This window comes from Plectrocnemia conspersa, unplaced genomic scaffold (assembly GCF_051122295.1).
Source record: "Plectrocnemia conspersa isolate PC_06_02 unplaced genomic scaffold, ASM5112229v1 ptg000011l, whole genome shotgun sequence".
Taxonomy (NCBI): domain Eukaryota; kingdom Metazoa; phylum Arthropoda; class Insecta; order Trichoptera; family Polycentropodidae; genus Plectrocnemia; species Plectrocnemia conspersa.
Genome location: NW_028277175.1, coordinates 22,474,066 through 22,493,543, shown reverse-complemented (window position 1 = coordinate 22,493,543; position 19,478 = coordinate 22,474,066). Strand labels below are relative to the sequence as shown.

General features: G+C 31.7%; 1 protein-coding gene across 1 annotated transcript in view; it reads right to left on the bottom strand.

The window, feature by feature from the left end:
- Positions 1–18,742, bottom strand: part of Gdap2 (ganglioside induced differentiation associated protein 2) — a 107,785-nt gene extending 89,043 nt beyond the window's left edge. The window contains exon 1 of the mRNA XM_088197068.1: positions 18,612–18,742. The gene's annotated coding sequence lies outside the window, so the exon portion shown is untranslated. The remainder of the gene's footprint in view (positions 1–18,611) is intronic.
- Between the last annotated feature and the right edge of the window lie 736 nt (positions 18,743–19,478).

The following is a 19,478-nucleotide window of genomic DNA, read 5'->3' as shown; positions in this document are numbered from 1 at the left end:
CTGTTTTTGATAATAATTGTCGAACTTTAAGTTATTAGTATTTTGCTATTAGGCCTGTGAGTGTTTCTTCTCGAGATTTTTTTTTAATAAATTTGCTGATTTCTTAAGCATGAGCATAAAATGTTTTTTTTGTACAATATTCAATTTATACGAATATTTTTTAATTATTTACAACTATTGCAATTTTTAAAACATGCAGTAGTTTTAATACGTTAAATCATAGGTTCTTAAAGCGGACAATATCGCCCACCGGTGGGCGATAGAGGTGCCATTGAGGGCGATGGAGAATTGGGAAAAAGTTTTTAGTTTAAAAAAGAATGTGAGAAAATATTTTAGGCATTTTATTTATATAATAAAGTAAATTCTGCATAAAATATAATGCATTTTAGAATTTTGTTGTTTGTAGAAAGTGTTCACTGTAAATATTTTTTACTGGTACCAATGGGTTAGGCCCGAATCTTAATTATTTTGATTTTTTTTACATTGCGAATACTATTTTTATTAAAAGCGATTCTAATTTTCATAAGTAGCAAATATTTAATATACATAGCAAATATAATATAGCATTTTTATAAATAACATTATAAATAGCAAATAAAAATATTTCCGTTCTTTAATATTAGTCAATATGATTAAGTTTTTGGAGCCATGGAGTGTCGCGGCTTCCTTATAGGGGCGCCACTATTACATTTTCATGGACTTATGATTTCCATTTTTAATCTAATATATTGCAAACCATTAATTTACTTAGTAACTAACTGTTTGTATGTGCCTCTAAAAAAAGGTAACTTACTAAAACTATTTTTATCCAACCCTTTATTATACAAGATATTTGACATAGCGCGCCTTAGGAAAACCTAGATTTAGCAAGGGCGCCGAGAGCCACAATAGTTTAAAAACCAAGAAAAGCTTTAGAAATTTTTTGTTTTGTATTAAATTGTCTATTGATGTTACTGACAATGTGCTCAACACTTCTAACAACGGTTTCCATCGAAACCCTGATAGATTGAAACAAGGCTGCAACAATAATACACGACTTTATCAATTAACCATCAGTAAATGGATCTATTTTATTAGTTAATATATTATTCGGAAACAGATTCAGTTAAAGCCTAATTTTCCTTACTTTATTTTCGTGAAAAAAATTTGTCATTGTAAATTTGCAAGTTGTGAATATCGTGTCGAGTGCCAACTCTAATAATAGTAATGACGACATCTAATTTGATAACAAAATAATTCACACTCCACTCTATTTTAAGCACGATATTCAAAGTCCACAAGTCTCTTCTTTTCTAGATTTGTTAATGACAATACAAATATTTACAGGTAATAAAAGAAGAACAATATATCGCAGGAAGCGTTACACGGGACCCTATAGAGTCTATTTCTTAAAACAGTTCTACAACAAGATGACAAACTCGTGAAGGCTATGTCCCTCAGCAACACTACTGTTTGCAGAAGAATAGACGAATTGAATGAAAACGTTGAAATCCAACTTGTTGAAAAGCTGAAAACAAGAAAATTTTCACTACGAATGGATGAATCAACTTTGAGAGACAGTGAAGCCGTGTTGCTAGCTTACGTAAGATATATTGATAAAGGAGAATTTGCAGAAGAAATGTTATTCTGCAAATCATTAGAAAGCACCACTACCTCCAAAGATATATTTAATAAGCTACAAGAATATTTAGACGTTAAAAATATACCAATGAAAAATATAATATCTTGTGCTGCAGATGGTGCCCCCAATATGATGGGAAAGAAAAATGGCTGCTTAAAATTAATGAAAGACGAGAATCCAGATACGACTGTGGTGCATTGTGTTGTTCACAGGGAAAACTTGGTGGATAAATACATTTTACCTGTTCTAAATGAGGTACTAAATTCCGTTATAAAGTGTATCAATATGATTAAAACTAGTGCTAAATCTGAGCGTCTCTTCAAGTTATTTTGTGAAGAACAAAATGCGGAACACGTAAGACTGTTACTTTACACTGAAGTAAGATGACTCTCAAAAGGAAATTCCTTAAAAAGATTTATGGAATTATTCGATACCCTTTGTGATTTTTTAAGCAACCGATCTGATATAAGGTTTTTGATGACGGTCGACGGTAAAGCATTTGTAAGCTATTTAACTGATATATTTGAAAAATTAAATATTTTAAATAGCCAACTTCAAGGATCGGAGAAAACACTTGTCGATGCAAAAGCAAAGATATTTGCATTTACCACTTTTATCGAATTATCTAAAAAAAATATTTTTAACAACAATTTTGAAAAATTTTACTGGCTCCAAAAATGTGAAGTGACTGATAATGCTAAACGTGTTATTTTGGACCATCTGCAAACTTTATCAACTGATTTTAAAGAACGATTTGCTGATTTAAAAGAGATACATTTTCCAGCTTGGTTCACACAACCAATGCTGGTAGATATTTCAAATGAAAATTTGTATGAAGAAGAACTTTCGGAAATGCAAAATGATGATTCGATTACAAATTTATTCAATATAAAAGGAATAATGGCATGGATGTGCGAAGAAACTAACACAAAATATTCTAATATTACTTTGCATGCTAGAAATTTATTATTACCTTTTCCATCATCTTATTTAGTGGAATGTGGTTTTAGCGCCATAAGCGATTTACTCATTAAAAAAAGAAATCGATTGAATATTACAAATAGAGGGGACTTAAGAGTGAAATTAACCAAGTTAGATCCAGACATAAAATTTCTTTGTAGCAAGCGTAAGCGAATTTAATAATTTAATAATGGATTATGCATTACCATTTTATTTTATTTTACTTACATTTTTAATTTGTATTTTGTAATTATTTCAATTATAATATAAGTTTTGAAAATTGACCTACTGTTTCATTAAAAATGATGCCGGTGGGGCATATGACTTTTGAAAAGACTACGGTGGGGCATGGCATAAAGAAGGCTGGGAAACACTGCTATAGACGCTGTTAAACCATAACTGCGCAACGTCACAGTACAATGCGAAGCAATAGGAGCACCACATACGGGCATATCTCGCAAGTCGTTCTAGTATAGCGCAAACTTTGAAATTTTAGAAAGTTTGACAAATTAATATCTATTTCTAGCTCGCGGGCCGTAGTTTGCCAAGCCTTGATATAAATCACACAATAAGGTGTAATATATTTTTTTATTCCAAAAAATATTATGTAATGGAAACTGATACGCATTACAGATTTTAGTCAGAATTGTATAACATCTCATATAAGAATATAAAAATAATAATAATGTAATGATTAGGTACTCGAATGTTATACCATTCTTTGTGATTTTATGCCATAATTTGTTGTAGCAAAAATTAAGCAGCAAAAAAATTTACTAGTTAAATTATAATATTTAAACGCTCTGTTTCATCTCAATTCTATTTTTTTATAAAGAAATATCAGTTCGAGAGTCAATATCAAAAAATTGTAAAATAAATTTGTTTTTTCGATATTTTTCTTTTTTAATTTGTATGTAGTTTTTGTAATAACTTAAAATGTTTTATAAAAATTATTTAAATTAACATTTTAAAAATACTGATTTATTAATAAATAATATTGTTTTACATATCTTAGAATTATTTTTATTATATTCATCATTCGCATTTCTATGTTTTTTTTTTGCAGAGGAAATAATGATTTAATAACCAAGAAGATATGGTAAAAACAATATTTTTTCGGTAATTCTCATTTAATGAAAAGTTTAGTTTTACGGTAAGTCAAATTTAAGACGCAAATTTAATTTTGTATAGCAGTTTTTAAAATAATGAATAAAAGTATAAATTTTAATAAAAATTACTGTTTTAAAAGAATATTTTTTTAATGGTGATTTATAGCGACATTATTTTTTTACCTTAAAACGCATGTCCTAGCATCAAATTAACTTTTTTTAATTATCCTTTGTAATTAATAAACGGTCGCTTAGCGTGAGGACAATTTGATAAAAACGACAAAGGGATGGGTAAGAGGTAGAGCTTAACACTAACGAAATTGCCTCGAAATGGACCTTCGCTCCCATTCGTTAAAGCTTCATAAAGGAACTGTATAAATGATGTTACACTCGATCGCGTCAGCAATCACTCTTGAATCACTCAGTGATCTTAAGTTCGGACTTCGATGATTGATAAGTATCGTTTTTCATGAAGTGGTTAACTAGTTAACCACTTGACACTCGACAAAACGCATAAGTAACATGGGACCAAATGGTTAATATCTACTATATATATATGTTTTGTCTGAATACGACCCTAACCCTTTGAATGACTTTAATCTAATTATGAATAGTTAGTTACTCTTTAGAACCCTGTTCAAAAAGTAGTGATTATTAAGAAGTAACATAAGATGTATACAACCCCAAATGTAAATACTTTTCACTGTAACACGGCATACAATATTTATCAAATGATGTAATACACAAAAAAATAATGATAAGTGTATTTCATTGATAGTTTTAAAACACCGAACCGTTCGTTGAATTATAAAAAAATACTGGCGATGTAAAGTGTCATATAAATATCCCAGTGATACCAGATATCGATCTTGCCCGAGGGCAATGATGAATGGGTGCGCACAGCATCACTGAAATTGGGTCAAAATACCGGCGGTGGTGGGGGCCACGCGGAAACTGCAACAGCAATCCGGACTTATTTATTATATCGAAAGAGGTAGGGGTGGGTTTTTTGGGTCACTGCATGACGTCACGAACACGTGACCGGGATTGCTCCCGTGACGTCACAGGTCGAACTCTGTAGCCGGGTGACGTCACCGGAGAGAGGAGACGTCATTGACATGCAGAAGAGTGACCGGCCAGCGACCCATTTATGGATCTATTTATAAATCTGTAAACATAGAAAAAGTTCTGTGTTGTGTATATTTGTGTTGTCTACTATTTACGCTACACGAAAGAAATGTTAATTTACTAATTACATAATGACTTATTTATAACTACTGTATGATTATACGTAAATTGGTTTATTTTTGTTTTAGTACAGTTAACTGGTGTAAAAATATTTCCTTTCTAATTATTCGTTCGCGTGATTGATACAATTTTAGAGCTGTCATTGTGCTTTTTATGATTTTTTTAAAATAAACGTTGAAGCGTTCTTTAAACCCTAATGATGTCATAAATCATGTAAAAAAATCCACAGTAGTATTAACTGTAAATCAAATATCGATATATGCTAGAAAAAACAATTAAAAATTAGAACATTATTTAATCAGTAGGTATCTTAAAAATAAATATAATATGAAAAATATCATATTATGTATAACATGTTTGCGCTGCGCGGCATAACCAGTATGTAAACTTATTTTTGAACTATGAGATATGTAATATCAATGTATGGTACACACGTAAATTGGACTTAAAGCACTGACATCCTGAGAGGAACTGAGAGGAATCAAGTTCCGCTGTACACGCTGCCAAGCCACCTACTATAGTCTATTTATTTTCAAGAGTCAGTGCGCAAGAACTTTGTTTAACGCGTAATCATAACATGCTTTTAAATTTCTGCCCTGTGATTGGTCGTTCGCCGTAAGATCAATCGTTTCATTGAGAACGACCAAGCACAAGGCAGAAATTTAAGAGCACATTTTGATTACGCGTTAAACAACGTTCTTGCGCACTGACTCTTGAAAATAAATAGACTATAGACCTATGAGAATCTCCCACGGACATCATCCCTGCGCCAGCTTCTCCACTACCACTCGGAGAAAACATCTCGCCATCTCACAGGATGATTTTAGTGGTAACTGTGAGGAGCTGGAAAATGAATGTGGGATGGTGCTCATTTATTTTAGGTGTGCACTATATTTGTTTTATTATAATTATTATTTTTTAAATGTTAAATCATATAATTATTGTTCGTATATTGGTCATCATAACGCATTGGGAAAATCTATTAAGTTCAGTATAGCAAACCAAAATAATACTGTATTAAACCTGTATGATTTACTTTAAAAATAAATAAAAAAATCGGCTATTCCTAAACAATGGCACAATAAACTTATAACTGATTTTTTCTGTTATAAATTAAAAACATTATTTAATTGTAAATTGCCTGTCATGTTTGTGCACTTAAAATGTAACCGTGTATATAATATAAACTGTTCTCCACCAGGATGCTATTTTTAACTGTTTTTTAGTCACCATCCAAAATGTTTTTCGAGCATTTTCAGAGAGACACGAGTAAACTTTCACATAACGCATCCCCCACGGCACCATCCCTCACTTTTTCATTTTCCTCATTCACCTGTTATTATTGCAACGGGGTCGTTTAAAAATAGACCTCTTAAAATCCAACGTCTTTCGTTCCACTTTTCAAAGGTTCCTAACCTATCTTTAAAAACTTGGATCGAGTCCAAAGCCCCATACCACGTTAGAATTCGCTCACGATGCTACTTTTTTACTTGTTTATCTGTTTGTTTGGGTCGCTTTCTAAATCGTCGGCAATTTGGTTTTGATTTATAGCCATCGATCTTATTCTAGTCGGTTGTCCTTGATCGGCGAAATATGAACCATGACAGGCCAAAGCGGGGTTCGGCTGCGATAAGAACGAAATTTCACGTTCGGGGGGGCCTCCATTCATCCCGGAGAGGGATGCTGTTTGCTCCTTGTCGTTGACCTGGAGTCCGGAGAAACTAGGTCGCCATAAAAGCCTTGGTGGGTGGAAGCCGCCCCGTTTGAACCCCTTGCTCATGAGGAGATATAAACAAACGTTTAAAGGTTCGATCAGTGTAGTTCTTTTTCTTCGATCAGATTAGTTTTCATGGTTTAATCAATAAAACTATAGATATATTAAATCTAATATTTTTTGAACATGCGAAGAAGGACTCAAAGTACTACCTCTTGACTACTCTTGATTTTAAATGCATATGTAGTAAAAAATATTTTTGTTACATTATCAAGAAAAGAGCAAAACACATTAATTCCATTGGCAGAAAGTGAAACACATTTGGAGATATAGTCTGAGTAAACACAAATGAGCAAAAATTAAACAATAGTAGTTTTTTTTATGTTTTCATTGAAAACTATTTATGACCAATCAAAAATGTTTAACAGTAATAAATTGTTTCTTAGTGTTGAATCCTAAAATCTAAACAGACTAAAAAAATACGGTTGTATTTTTTATTTAACATTGCTGTCTTTACCATGACGCTGAGTTTTTGTATTATAGTGTTTGCTAAGTAATGTTGCCATTTTTTTTATAAATTAATCATCCTATATCTTAAATATTGTAGCTACTTAAAAATTAACAGCGCAAAAGCAAATTAAAACCATTGCAAGATATTACACGTGAATGTCAGTTATAAATTCAGCGTAATTTTAAATGAAGGTATGAAAGCATTTCGCAAATTAATTTCATCTCGTTGCATTGGATAATTGCGGCAGTTTTTCATTTAAGCCATCTGTGCGGTTGGTGGCATTTTATATGGTACTTATGAAATTCCATGTATTTTGTAACATTAACAGGTTGCATATTTCACATAAAGTGGATTGAAAAGATGTGTAGAACATCACAAAGATATTATTCTGTGCCATCATATCATATTTTCATTATCTGTGCAATATGCAAATATCTCATTTCCACAATTAATTTTCATGAATTCTATTGTATTTTCAGTTACTTAAGATATGCGTGTTTTGGGTTTCCTCGTCTTAACTGATAATTTGTGGTTTTGAAACACCCGTTTAAAATAATATTCTTGTTATTTGGGTTTAAAGCTCTGTAATTGAATATATACTGTTTTAATACGTAGTTATTGAATAATATATTTTTAAACCAGATATATATTAATAAACCAGATTTTTTATACAAAAAACTATTTTAAACCATGCTATGAGCTGAATTCTAAATAATATAAAAAAAGAGAGGTGGGGGGGGGGGAGATTCAGAGCAATAAACTCAAGACTTAGGAGACGGAAAAATAAAAAGTTTAAAGTCAAGTTGCACCAATTATTTTTCAATTAAAATAAAACATTTCTTAAAATTAAATTGGAGTTTATATAATGTACTAATTTATATGATGGGTCAAAAGTCTCTTTACAATTTAAAAAGTAAGATGGTTTTTATTTTTATAATTATTTCATTTATTTTTTACTGAATATTCTGTAAAATAGGAAATGATTTTTGTTAATATATAAAAAAAATATTTTCCTAATAACCTATTTTTAATCTTTACGAATATGAGCTTTTTTTAATTGTTCGGACTATGACGCAAATATCGCACATTGAACTATTTAATGTCAACCACGAGGAGCTGGTCCAGTTCGTATAATTTCATTTTAATTTTTTTTTCTTTCTTGCTATGTATTATTTTTATTTAGTGTGTATATTGTAATAATACAATGTATTATTTACTTTTAACTTGTTAGGTCACGATGGTCTTAATTTATTTTAAATAAATAAATGTACATAGGTCAATTATTACTAAATCAAAAAATCCTGAATAGTCTTAATTGATTATGTGTTGGTTTCGTCCATCTGTGGTATACAATAGTAAAGGGTTTGCAGTGGAAATCAAGCGATATTAATTCAATAGCAAACCTTCCGAGCGGACTATGATATTCGGATTTTCCCTCCACATTGTTTGCCTCATCTTTTGTCCGGATCCGAAGGCACTTAATTAAAACCCATCGAACCCGCTATATGAGGACAAAAGGGTGCGATTCTGTCTTTCCTGTCCCAATTTGAACTGCGCCACACCCTTAGGTCCTCGTCTTCTTCGACAATTGGTGGATTTAAACGAACTTAGCATACATATTTCAAAGCTGAGGGTATTAATTTGGAAGAAGTTAGCCCTAAGAGTGTTTTGGGCTGTGATTATCGATGGTTCAACAGTGACATATGTATATATAAGTGGTAAACTAAATATAATAAACTAAAAATAACAGTAGGATAAATAAACCTGAATGTTCTAAGCAAGCAATTTCGAAGGGAAGAAAACTAGGGCTATCTAGAAACTGTAAAATAAAAAAATATGTTTGGGATAAAAATCCAGTGTAAACAAGCTAACTGAATTTTCTATATGTACAGAAAATTTCTAAGCAGCTGTTGAGATTGTTAAGTAAAAAACTTAAATATTCAGTTCGATTACACTGTATTTTGGACACAAAAATATGTGTATTGTATTATATATCATTGATAAAAGTCTATTTTAATCCGTTGAATGCCGAACTTAATAGGATTACTAATGTTATTTACTCAACAGCCATTTTTTTAATATTTATTCCTTTAACAGTAGGCCACCATAGGCTGCAAGCTCTTTAAGATCATTAAAATAATACGAGAATAACTGAGTTAAATCCGACAATTTTTTTAATAATAACCCGTGACAAACCAAGTCAAAAGCCTTCTCCAAATCTGTATATACAATGTCTACTAAAATTCCTGCATCGAAAGATTTTGTCATCGTTTTAATGAATAACAGAAGGTTAGTCATGCTTGAACTACACTCTCTGAAAGTTGTCCCAACCGAAGTTCAACTGAAGTCGGTCAAGGTCACCGACTTCCGAGTAGCGGCCACACTGTCACAAATTTCAGATGCCGTCCGGAAGGCGGACGTGAATGACGTACGCACGGCGGCTGCTGTCATGTACAGCTGGCATATTTGCGCGTGATCGAAAAATGTGCCAAATAATCGCAATTTTTAAATTGTCATATTATTAAAATTACGCTACTGATAATTATAAAAATTTGTGTGAGCACTCACCAATACAATATCAGTGAAAACTTTTCGGTCGTAAATATATAATTTAAGCAAAATCTTTGTCGGCTTTTGCAAAATGCCATAAGGCATAAAAATTATACTTCAGAATACGAACACCACATCTGTGACTATCCTAGAATTTGTCGCCATCGATTCTAAACAAGAATTCGTTATGGTGTGACATTTATATAAACCGATCTAGGAAAATACATAAGGATATTCGAAACGATTTTTTTTAACAAAATCAAGTACCACTAATTGTTTTTTAAATATTTAATTTTATATGAAAAAAATATAATAACGATATCTGTTAGAAGAATATACTATAAAAAATATAATTAATTCCTTTTGGTGCCCTAAAATATTCAAAGATATCAGTAAGAGTCTGTTGAAGTCCTCGATAAGAATGTGGTATTATAACTTGACCACGTTACCACGATGCAGCGCACGTCATGCGTGTTGACCATAGGACGCCTACGCGCATACTGAAATTGATCCGAGTTACTCGTTCTACATCAGTTTGCGAAAAACCATATCAATATCTCTCTCAATCTCGTCACTTAACACGCGAGAGCGCGAAAGGGGAAGTATCTCACCGCTCGCGCTCGAAAGAACAGCTCCGATTTCGGTCCTTTTGACTTCGGTCCGTTTGCCGACAATGTTCGGAAGCGCTTGAAGCTGGCCAAGTCGACTGAATTACCCCCACTTTACCTGCTGTTCTCTTTCCGAGAGATTTTAGACCGAACTCGACCGAAGTAACCCCGTAGTAATTCACTACATTCTCCGTCCTTGGCCAACTTCCAGAGAGTGTAGTCCAGGCATAACAGGGAAAAGAGCGGGACAAAACCCAACAAAACTGGCCGAAAGGGATTGAAGATGTATATATGGATAATAATTAATCAGGAGCTAACAACACTGCGATTGGTCTATAGTTTTTTATGCACAATTTGCCACACTTTTATGAATAGAGAAAATTTTGTGCACTTCCAAAGATCAAGAAATGATGAATTCTTGAGAATCAGATCAACAATATGTTTTAGAGAAATCAGCAAGAATGACTTAACAACGCTTTAAAATGGAATTGGGAACTAAATCAGGCACAGAGGAACGCCCCGTCATATAAACATATATACATAAATAAAATAATACTATACAGGTTTAATGTCTAACAGCACTATTATAAGTTATAATTGCCAAGATATTAGCTATTAAAATTTCCTGATATAAATAAGTACTATTTAAATTTACTAATTTTATTTAGATGTTATATTTAGCTTATTTATATTCTATTTTTATAAAAGCAAACTTTTTCAGAGATAACGTTTTGTATACCTGATCAATATGGCGATTAAGCGCTACGTTTTTATTTACACACGATAATGCTTTAATAAAATATGGCATATTAGAGACTCGAGAATATCGTTGACGTATTACTGTCATGCAACGATAATTATTTTATATTATTGCAAGGTATTAAATATTTGCTTAAAATTGTATATAATAAATAAATAATGACAAGATCAGTTGAGTGTCATTTATTAAGTAAAAGCTAATACTTGAGCACGTTTTAGTGAAAGATTATTTTGTTACATGAGCAATTTGAGCTGTAGCTGCATTATAACTTGAAGGACTTTTCAGCACGTTTATTTCTGCTTTATTTGCAAAATAATAGTAATAATGAAAAGCAGATATGTGCGCCACAGATTGGGATCTTATCGCAGAGTACTCGAAGTACATTTGAAAATCGACTATGATTTTGTGTCGTTATAAATAATATTGTTTTTATTTTGAATAGATTATTTTGTGTGGTTTAAATCAAGTTCTTGACGATTTACGCATTAAATAGGGGTAAGTAAATATTCGTGCATTGTTGACTACGTGCTAACGATTGTGTGTGTATATTATTCTCCTCCTATGCAAACATTTGCTCTGTTAGCAGCGTTCAAACATAATTTTTTAACACACTGTGTAGTTTAAATTTACACTTGTCTGTTTGTAATTTCTGTTAACGACAACCTGTAATTTGCATTAGGTTAATCACAAGGCTATATAAAAAAAATATGGATCGCTTTTATATATATCATAATATAAGCTTTATGTAATATATAACACAGCTATCTATAACCATTAGAGCTTCACCCAAACAATTCGATAAACGGATTTGGGGTGGTGCTCTAGTTTCACGCAAATTTTTAGCACTATCATTATCATGTTAAGCGAACCAGATTTATTCGTGTGATATGTACATAAGCAAATATACCACTATTTTCAATATCTATGGTATACGTTTGGATAGTTTATTGAATAACTTAAATCGTAGAAAATAAACAATTTTCTAACAAAAAAATTAATTTATACTACATTATTTAATAATAAGTTTTTAAGTGGTCAACAGCAATACCTTTACAAAGCTTTAAAAATTATATGTTTAGTAAAACACTTCGTAATGCCTCTTATCTTGCATATAACTATTATAAAAAAAAACTGTTCATAAACATCTAACGTTACTGATGTGTATCTGAAAGAGATCTACAAATATAATGAGCATTTGAAAAATAACATAAACAATGGTAGCTATGTTACAGTAACAATTTTGAAAATATACATGTATTCATATATCTTAGTAATTTTATAAAAATATAGTTGAGTCACTTTAGAGACACGTAAAATAAACTGTGGCTTACATGGATAAAAAAGTGTTTTTAAATAATATTTAATGATTTTTGCTACACATGATAGACAACATTGTCTCGATAATTTATAATAGTATATGCAGCAACTTAAAGAGGTCAACATTGGAATTTTCTTTCAAGAGGTCAACAAAAACTATGCCACTTCGTAATAATATCTCCGAATTTTATTATGAGCCAAACGAAAAAAGAATGTAGAACATATTCATTCAACAAGATTTTTATCACAAATATAAAGCAACTTGGCTTATATATTATATAAAAGTGCATAGTCTATGATATGTTCAATTTCGTTTTTGTACTCTATTTGCTTTAAAAATGTAAGAAATACATATTTTTATTTAATTATAAAAAAAAAAGATTTTGTAGGAGTTTCAATCACAGTTTAGAAGAAACAAAAACATCTTAAAAGTAAGGTTACACACAGAAGGTAGTCCTTGTGACCATAAAATTGCGTTAATATTTGGAAATACTTATCACATGTAAGTACCACCGAAAAAAGTACTCTTTATTTGGAAAGGACGCGCGCTAGGCAAAATATTCTACCCAGCGCATAATACTATTGTTTTTTTATTCACTAATTACTGATCGCTGAAGTGAGGATCTAAACCATTTATATTTTTAACGCGTAAACATTCGTGGGTAAGTCCAAAAAGTGCTGCAATCGAGCTGTTTCGAACCAGCATTAAAAAAATATGTGACATTTGGTTACAGAAGGGCAGAGACGCTACGGAATTACAGCAGTAGAAATGATCCAAGACACTACATTGACACAAAAGACTGCAGCGGATTGTTCAAAGAACATCGTGAAAGTACATCAGGACAAACCCAGCTGCTCTACCAGAATCACAGCTGACAATAATACAATTGTTCACGCCAGCGAAGACTCTGATTATATATTAGGTAATTTATTTATGTTGACAAAATAAACTGTCACTAGATTTTTCAGTGTCTATTTTTGCTGTTAAGTCTTACAACCCTTCGACCCCAAAATCCAAAAATATTTACCTCAGTTTTAGGCTTCGAACCCTTATTATGCTATAAAACCGTTACATAATAAAGTTATCAGTATTAAGTCGAAAAACGTAATTTAGCAATGGTAGTGATTTTTTTTTATAAAAAGTATATATAATTTGTTATTTTTAAGATAAAATTTGCCCTTAAATTATAGTGATAAATCTGGCAGGATTGAATTTAATCGCAATGTATTTATACAAAGATGAAATAATCCTGTTTATTTACATTTTTTAATCTATGTAGTTTTTTCCTCACTTTTTTTTATAAATATAGGCTATATTTTTTATTAAATCTTCCGTTGTAATCTGACAGGCGTAAGCCCAATGCATTGCAACGAACAAATCAGTAACAACTGAACAACCAGACTGAACGTCTGGGAATCGGTGACATCCATATTATTAATTTTTAATTATAATGTGCTATACAATTTATAATCAATAGATGTCACTGCAGATGGGGCTATTTTTTTTAACAATAGCGCATTTTTATAAATAAAAATTCGAGTGTCGTTGCCGGGGCTCGAACCCGTAACCTCAGAGTTACTAGTCTGAGACGCTACGGACTACGCTATATCTATAGATTATATAGCTTAATTTTGGGTTATTATATAGACTATATTGTTTGTATTATATAGCTTATATAATCTAAAGAACAAAGTTATAAAATATTTATTAAATATAAAAAAAAACACTGAAAGACTTTTATCACTAAGAGTCGTCAATTTTGAGATCATTTTCATATCGAAAATATTATTATGTGTGAACTGAAAATCAGTCATAGTATCTTAGTACCCTAATATATGCTGATTAGTGATTATCGAAAAATTTGTGCGCTGTAAAATATCACTCACTCTCTAATTATAATTTGATGTGTGAATAAATCAGTTGTTAAAAGTCTTTGAAACAAAGTGCCGAAATATGCATTTAGGTCGAATCGTTAACGAGAAAATTCGGCTCGAATTTTCCTTTGATCGATTGGTGTCGTTAGTGAAATACATAATTGCGCGGACATCGGAGGTTTTTTTATTATACGATCGATTTTTACGCAAATCGCTTCATTCGTTATAGTTATGGCAGCGCGGGTGCTCCGTAAAGTAATATCATTATTGCCCTAATAACGGTTTTCATCATAAACGTATCATTCGTAATGTTTTCGTTGCGAAACCGCTTGTGGCCTGCTATCACGCAAATGCGAGAAAAACGGAATGGTTTTACTTTTTTTAGCATGTCGTTGTGACTTTCAAAATTGTAGCAAGGTTAATACGGAGCATCATCAGCGTGACATTTGTTTCTTGAACAAGAGCAGTAATGGCTTCACCACAAACAATTATTTTTTATATTAGAAATATGACCAAGAACTATTTTAAATTTAATATTTTTAATTAAAAAGCCTTATTAAAAAAAATATTGATAGAAACATCCACTAATGTCTAAAAAATGTCGTTAGCAAACAAAATAAATAGGCAATGATTCAGAATTAGGGTTGACGAGAAGAGGGAAGTGGCTGATTTCTTGATCATCTTCATTTGCCGATGGTTGGCGTCTTTACTTGGTTTGAGTTCATTCAAACTTGATTATGTTATCGAGAGCAAGTCTCAAACGAAAGTGTTGATTCGAGCGTTATGTATTTGTTTTTATACACATGATCTGAGGGAGGTTTAGTGCTCTCACACTTTTTGCTACCACAAACAATTACGAATTTTGGGGGTGTAATTGGATTTGTAGATTCTCGTCCGCTTCTTGTTAGACTTATGTGACATTTGTTTTTTAATTATAATTTTAGAAAATCAAAACGGACCAATATAAAATTAATTCTTTTTTTAAGTCCTCAAAAATTACAATTAAAATGGTTAATAGTACTTTCCGTAAGTCTTGTGAAAATGGATTTTACCAAGTTCAACACCATTCGCTACATTCAAACTTAAGGATAAAGGTTGCAGGGGAAATGGGTCGGGAGCTTGGTGTTTCCACAGGACATTAAGCTGTTCCCCATTTGGTAATAAGTACAGCGAAGTATGCTCGTAATGATCTGAAGAATATTTTAAAAACAGTTTTGCTATTTGAAGATGGATGCCGCAATCCGAAAACATTGGACATTGTTGATACTGATGATTCTTTATATGTAAAACATAAAGTGAAAGCCACTCTAGAAAAAATTGAAATTAACGAAAGGCAGGTAGCAGGTAAAGTATATGTGTTGAAAATGCAGCGAACATGGCATGTGCTTTAATCAAATTCAGCAATAAAGAAACTAATCCTACTATATATATTTTCTACTTTTTCTGCATTAAAATTAGTACTAAACAAAAAAGACAAGCAATAAAGGATGAATTGAACTTTGCCATTTTATTCAGGAAATTCAATGACGACGATGATGAATAAAAATAAAAAAATCATTTTTATTCATCGTATTAATATATAAATGTATTAGCTTGTTAGTTTATAATTTTACAATGTTTTTTATATCAATTTATGTACATACTATATTTTTTTTTAATTTGTAATTATAATTAGATTGATTTTTTTCTCTATTCTGACAATCATAACATTTCGGGGCAACCTGGTCCACTTCATGGTGGTATAGTTATTAGGTTATTCGGAAATTAATGTCGTTTTTTGTATTGGTTCGTTTGGATGATTAATCGCGCTCTGCCTATCGTTGTGTCAACGCCTGTCTTGTTATTTTTCGGTTCAACATTCAGGGCATCCATTTAAAAAAAAAAACCAGCAATTCGCAATCGATACCGACCTAAGATTTCTTACGAAATTGTATGCTATTTGATTTTTTAAAATATTTGTAACTACTGCAGCAAAAAAACATTTGTCATGTATTGGGGGACGAACGTATTAGATCTTCATATGTGCCAGAAATGATTTAAATAAATTCAGATGAGAGATCTCGATATTAAAAGCAGTTTGAAGTGAAAGAACTGCAAAATTGGGTAAAGAGGCATTGACCATCCGACTCAAACTATTCATCAACTGGCAGAGAAACGTGGATTCTCTGAATCTACCATTCATGTTTATATAAGAAAAATTGGGAAGAATTGGAGGCAAGGCAAATGAATCCCGCACTTACCGAGAACTCCTAGATCTTTAACCCTTTAATTGCCAGCGACTTTTTAGTGAGTCACAAGTTATTTTCTTCACGCGTCTGTATCTTTTTCTTTAAATAAATATAAAGTACTTGGTTTACTGAATAATGAAGCTAGTACAGTAATCTTTAATAATTAATGAAACATAATTTTTAAATAATTCGTAAGTTTTAAAAAAATAATTTGTTTAAAAAAATAATCATGAGTTGCTGGCGTTAAAGTGGTTCATAAAAAACACTGTTTTTATACCATCTGGTGATCGTTGACGAGAAATAGGTTCTATATGACAATCGTAGACGTAAAAAACAATAGTTATCAAATAAGTAGATAGCAAAAACAAAAGAGAAATCCGGACTGACTGCAAAATAAAATAGTTTTGTGTATTTGGTGGGAAATAAATTCGTCGACCTGATCAAACGATTACAAAAATGATGTGTTGTGAGTAGTTAGGCCGTTTAAAGGAGCAATTAAGAATAAAAAGGCAAAATTATCAGTTTTACAACACGACAATGCGCGATCACATGTTGTTAAAGTAACGATGGATAAAATAAAGGAATTAGCTTGGGATGGATAAAATAAATTTCAAGCTTAGCTCAGAATTGATATTTTACAATTGCTTTAACAAAAATATTAGGGCCCCTTCGGCTGTCAATAATAATCATGATACAATTGTTACTTAACAAAAACAATATAAAAAATCCTTTTTGGATTATCAAAAAAGAAAAATATCCCTAAATCGTTTTGTTGATTCTCATACGTAATTTCTTCTTATGGGAGCGGGTTTTTAGATCACCAAAGCAAAAATAAAACCGCCGGCCGGTTAGAGTAAAATTGCAAAAAAATTGTTGGCCATTCAAATACATCCGATCTTCCGAGTATGCATATTTTTAATCATCTAGCATGAACACTTTCGGAAAGGTTTTTTATCTGAGCATCTTCATTTCATACTTAAGCAAAAATAACTGAACAATTAATAATAAATAAACAATTTGTTGTCATTCCCAGACCCCTATTAAAACGTTTTAAAAAGTATGCATATTATGCATGAGCCCGCTTTTACTTATGCAGCGTTATAAAAATGACAGTGGTTGTATACATTTTAAAAATATTCCTACAAATTTAATTTTATGTAATAAAAATGCTTTATAAAATTTCACGAGAAATGAGAATAATTTTGATTTGACATTACAACTATATGCATATGTAAGCAAACAAACTAATGATAAATTTGAAACTTGGAGATATAGGAGATCGAAATTAGTAAATATAATATAATTATAGTTTCGATCAATTATCACAGATTAGGTTTATTTCGATTTTTTAATCTTTAATCTCGGATGAATATCGTGATGCTAGGTAGTATATATTAGATATAGAATTTTTTTTTAAAATGATTCTACTTCACCTTTTATGTATTCAAAACAAGAAAAAACAGCGTATAATTTTACATGATAATGAAATAATTAAACTTTGTAGTGAAAAATGGAATCATTTTCAATTAGTCTTCGTAAAAAATTGCAAAAAGCTAAAATACAAATAACCGTAATTAAAATAAAGAGCTTAAAACTCAGCTTAAAATGAGTTAAAGATGTGCCATGTATATTGTATTGTAATATAAACAATAAAAAATAATAACGAAAGTAACAAAAAAAAATATAGGGTAAATAAATTTGGTAATGGCTATAAAATTATAGCACAAAATCGTTAATAGATTCGTAAAAAGCTAATTCTCTAGTTCGGTGTTGTATTCTACGGTATATTCTTAAGCTGACATAAACAACCCTACACGTGAAAAGTCAGCCGTACAACCGCACACGTCGAATTACGCAAATCAAAAAATCACACAAACAACGCCCAAATTCTTTATATCATGTATGAAATCGTTACAATTATTAGATATGAATTTTTTGAAAGAAAAGCTCGATGAAAAACCGGGTGTAGACGGAAAAACCCGTTCCCGTCTAGTCGCGTCCCGGGGTTTTGACATTGGCCTTAACCCGGGGGTGGTGAGTTGGTCTCGCGCGGGGCGGTTCAATGGGAGATCAGCGCGAAAGCGACAGGGATAGTTAATGGGGGCCTCACTTGCTCGAGGGCGGCGTCCCGGGCGGGGCTGGGCTGGGGGCGCAGCGCCGCTCGGCTGAACCGCGCACGGCTACCAACACCGCCGCGCTCAAACGTCAAACTGCGCATACACACTCGAGGCGGCCGAGGCGTTCGTAGCCTTTCCGCCAGTGCTTGCTGCGCCTCTAAACGCTTCCGTTGCCTCAGAATAGCCTAATCGCAAATTAGAATCAACAATCCTATGACGCCTCGGATGACTTTTCTTACTCTTACTATTTTCTCATTCTTTCTGATTTTTCGTTTTGAAAAATCTATGATACATATTCTAAAAATTCTTATATAAGTTATCTTTATTTATTTAACTATTAAAAATAAATTAAGTTATTTACTAGTAGTGGGGTATACAATATTGTCATGTAATGATCAGTATATTTATAATATAAAGGGTGATTCAACTTCAGTTTTAAAACACGGATTTTTTTTATTAATCACACATTTGATGTATTTCAGTAATTATGAAAAATAATATCAATTAAATGGCTACTTCTGGATATTTCTCAAGGACTGATCCTTTCGATGACTTTTTCGTACATATCGAGCCGTATCTAAGCCATAACTTGACGGATATTGGTTTTTAGGTGCTAATAATAATTGAAGCGTGTGACGCTATATTCCAAAAATTAAAAGAGAACATTCATTTTATTAATATATTTAACTAATATAGCTAATTGTTTATAGACTAAACACTAAATAAATAAAATTGTCGTCTGCAAACTTAATAATTACATCATTAATGTATAACAGCAATGGTCCTAATTTGGACTGTTTGGACCACCCGCCAATCAAAATTTTCATCGTTCTCGTCAATGACGTATATTGTGCGCCTGC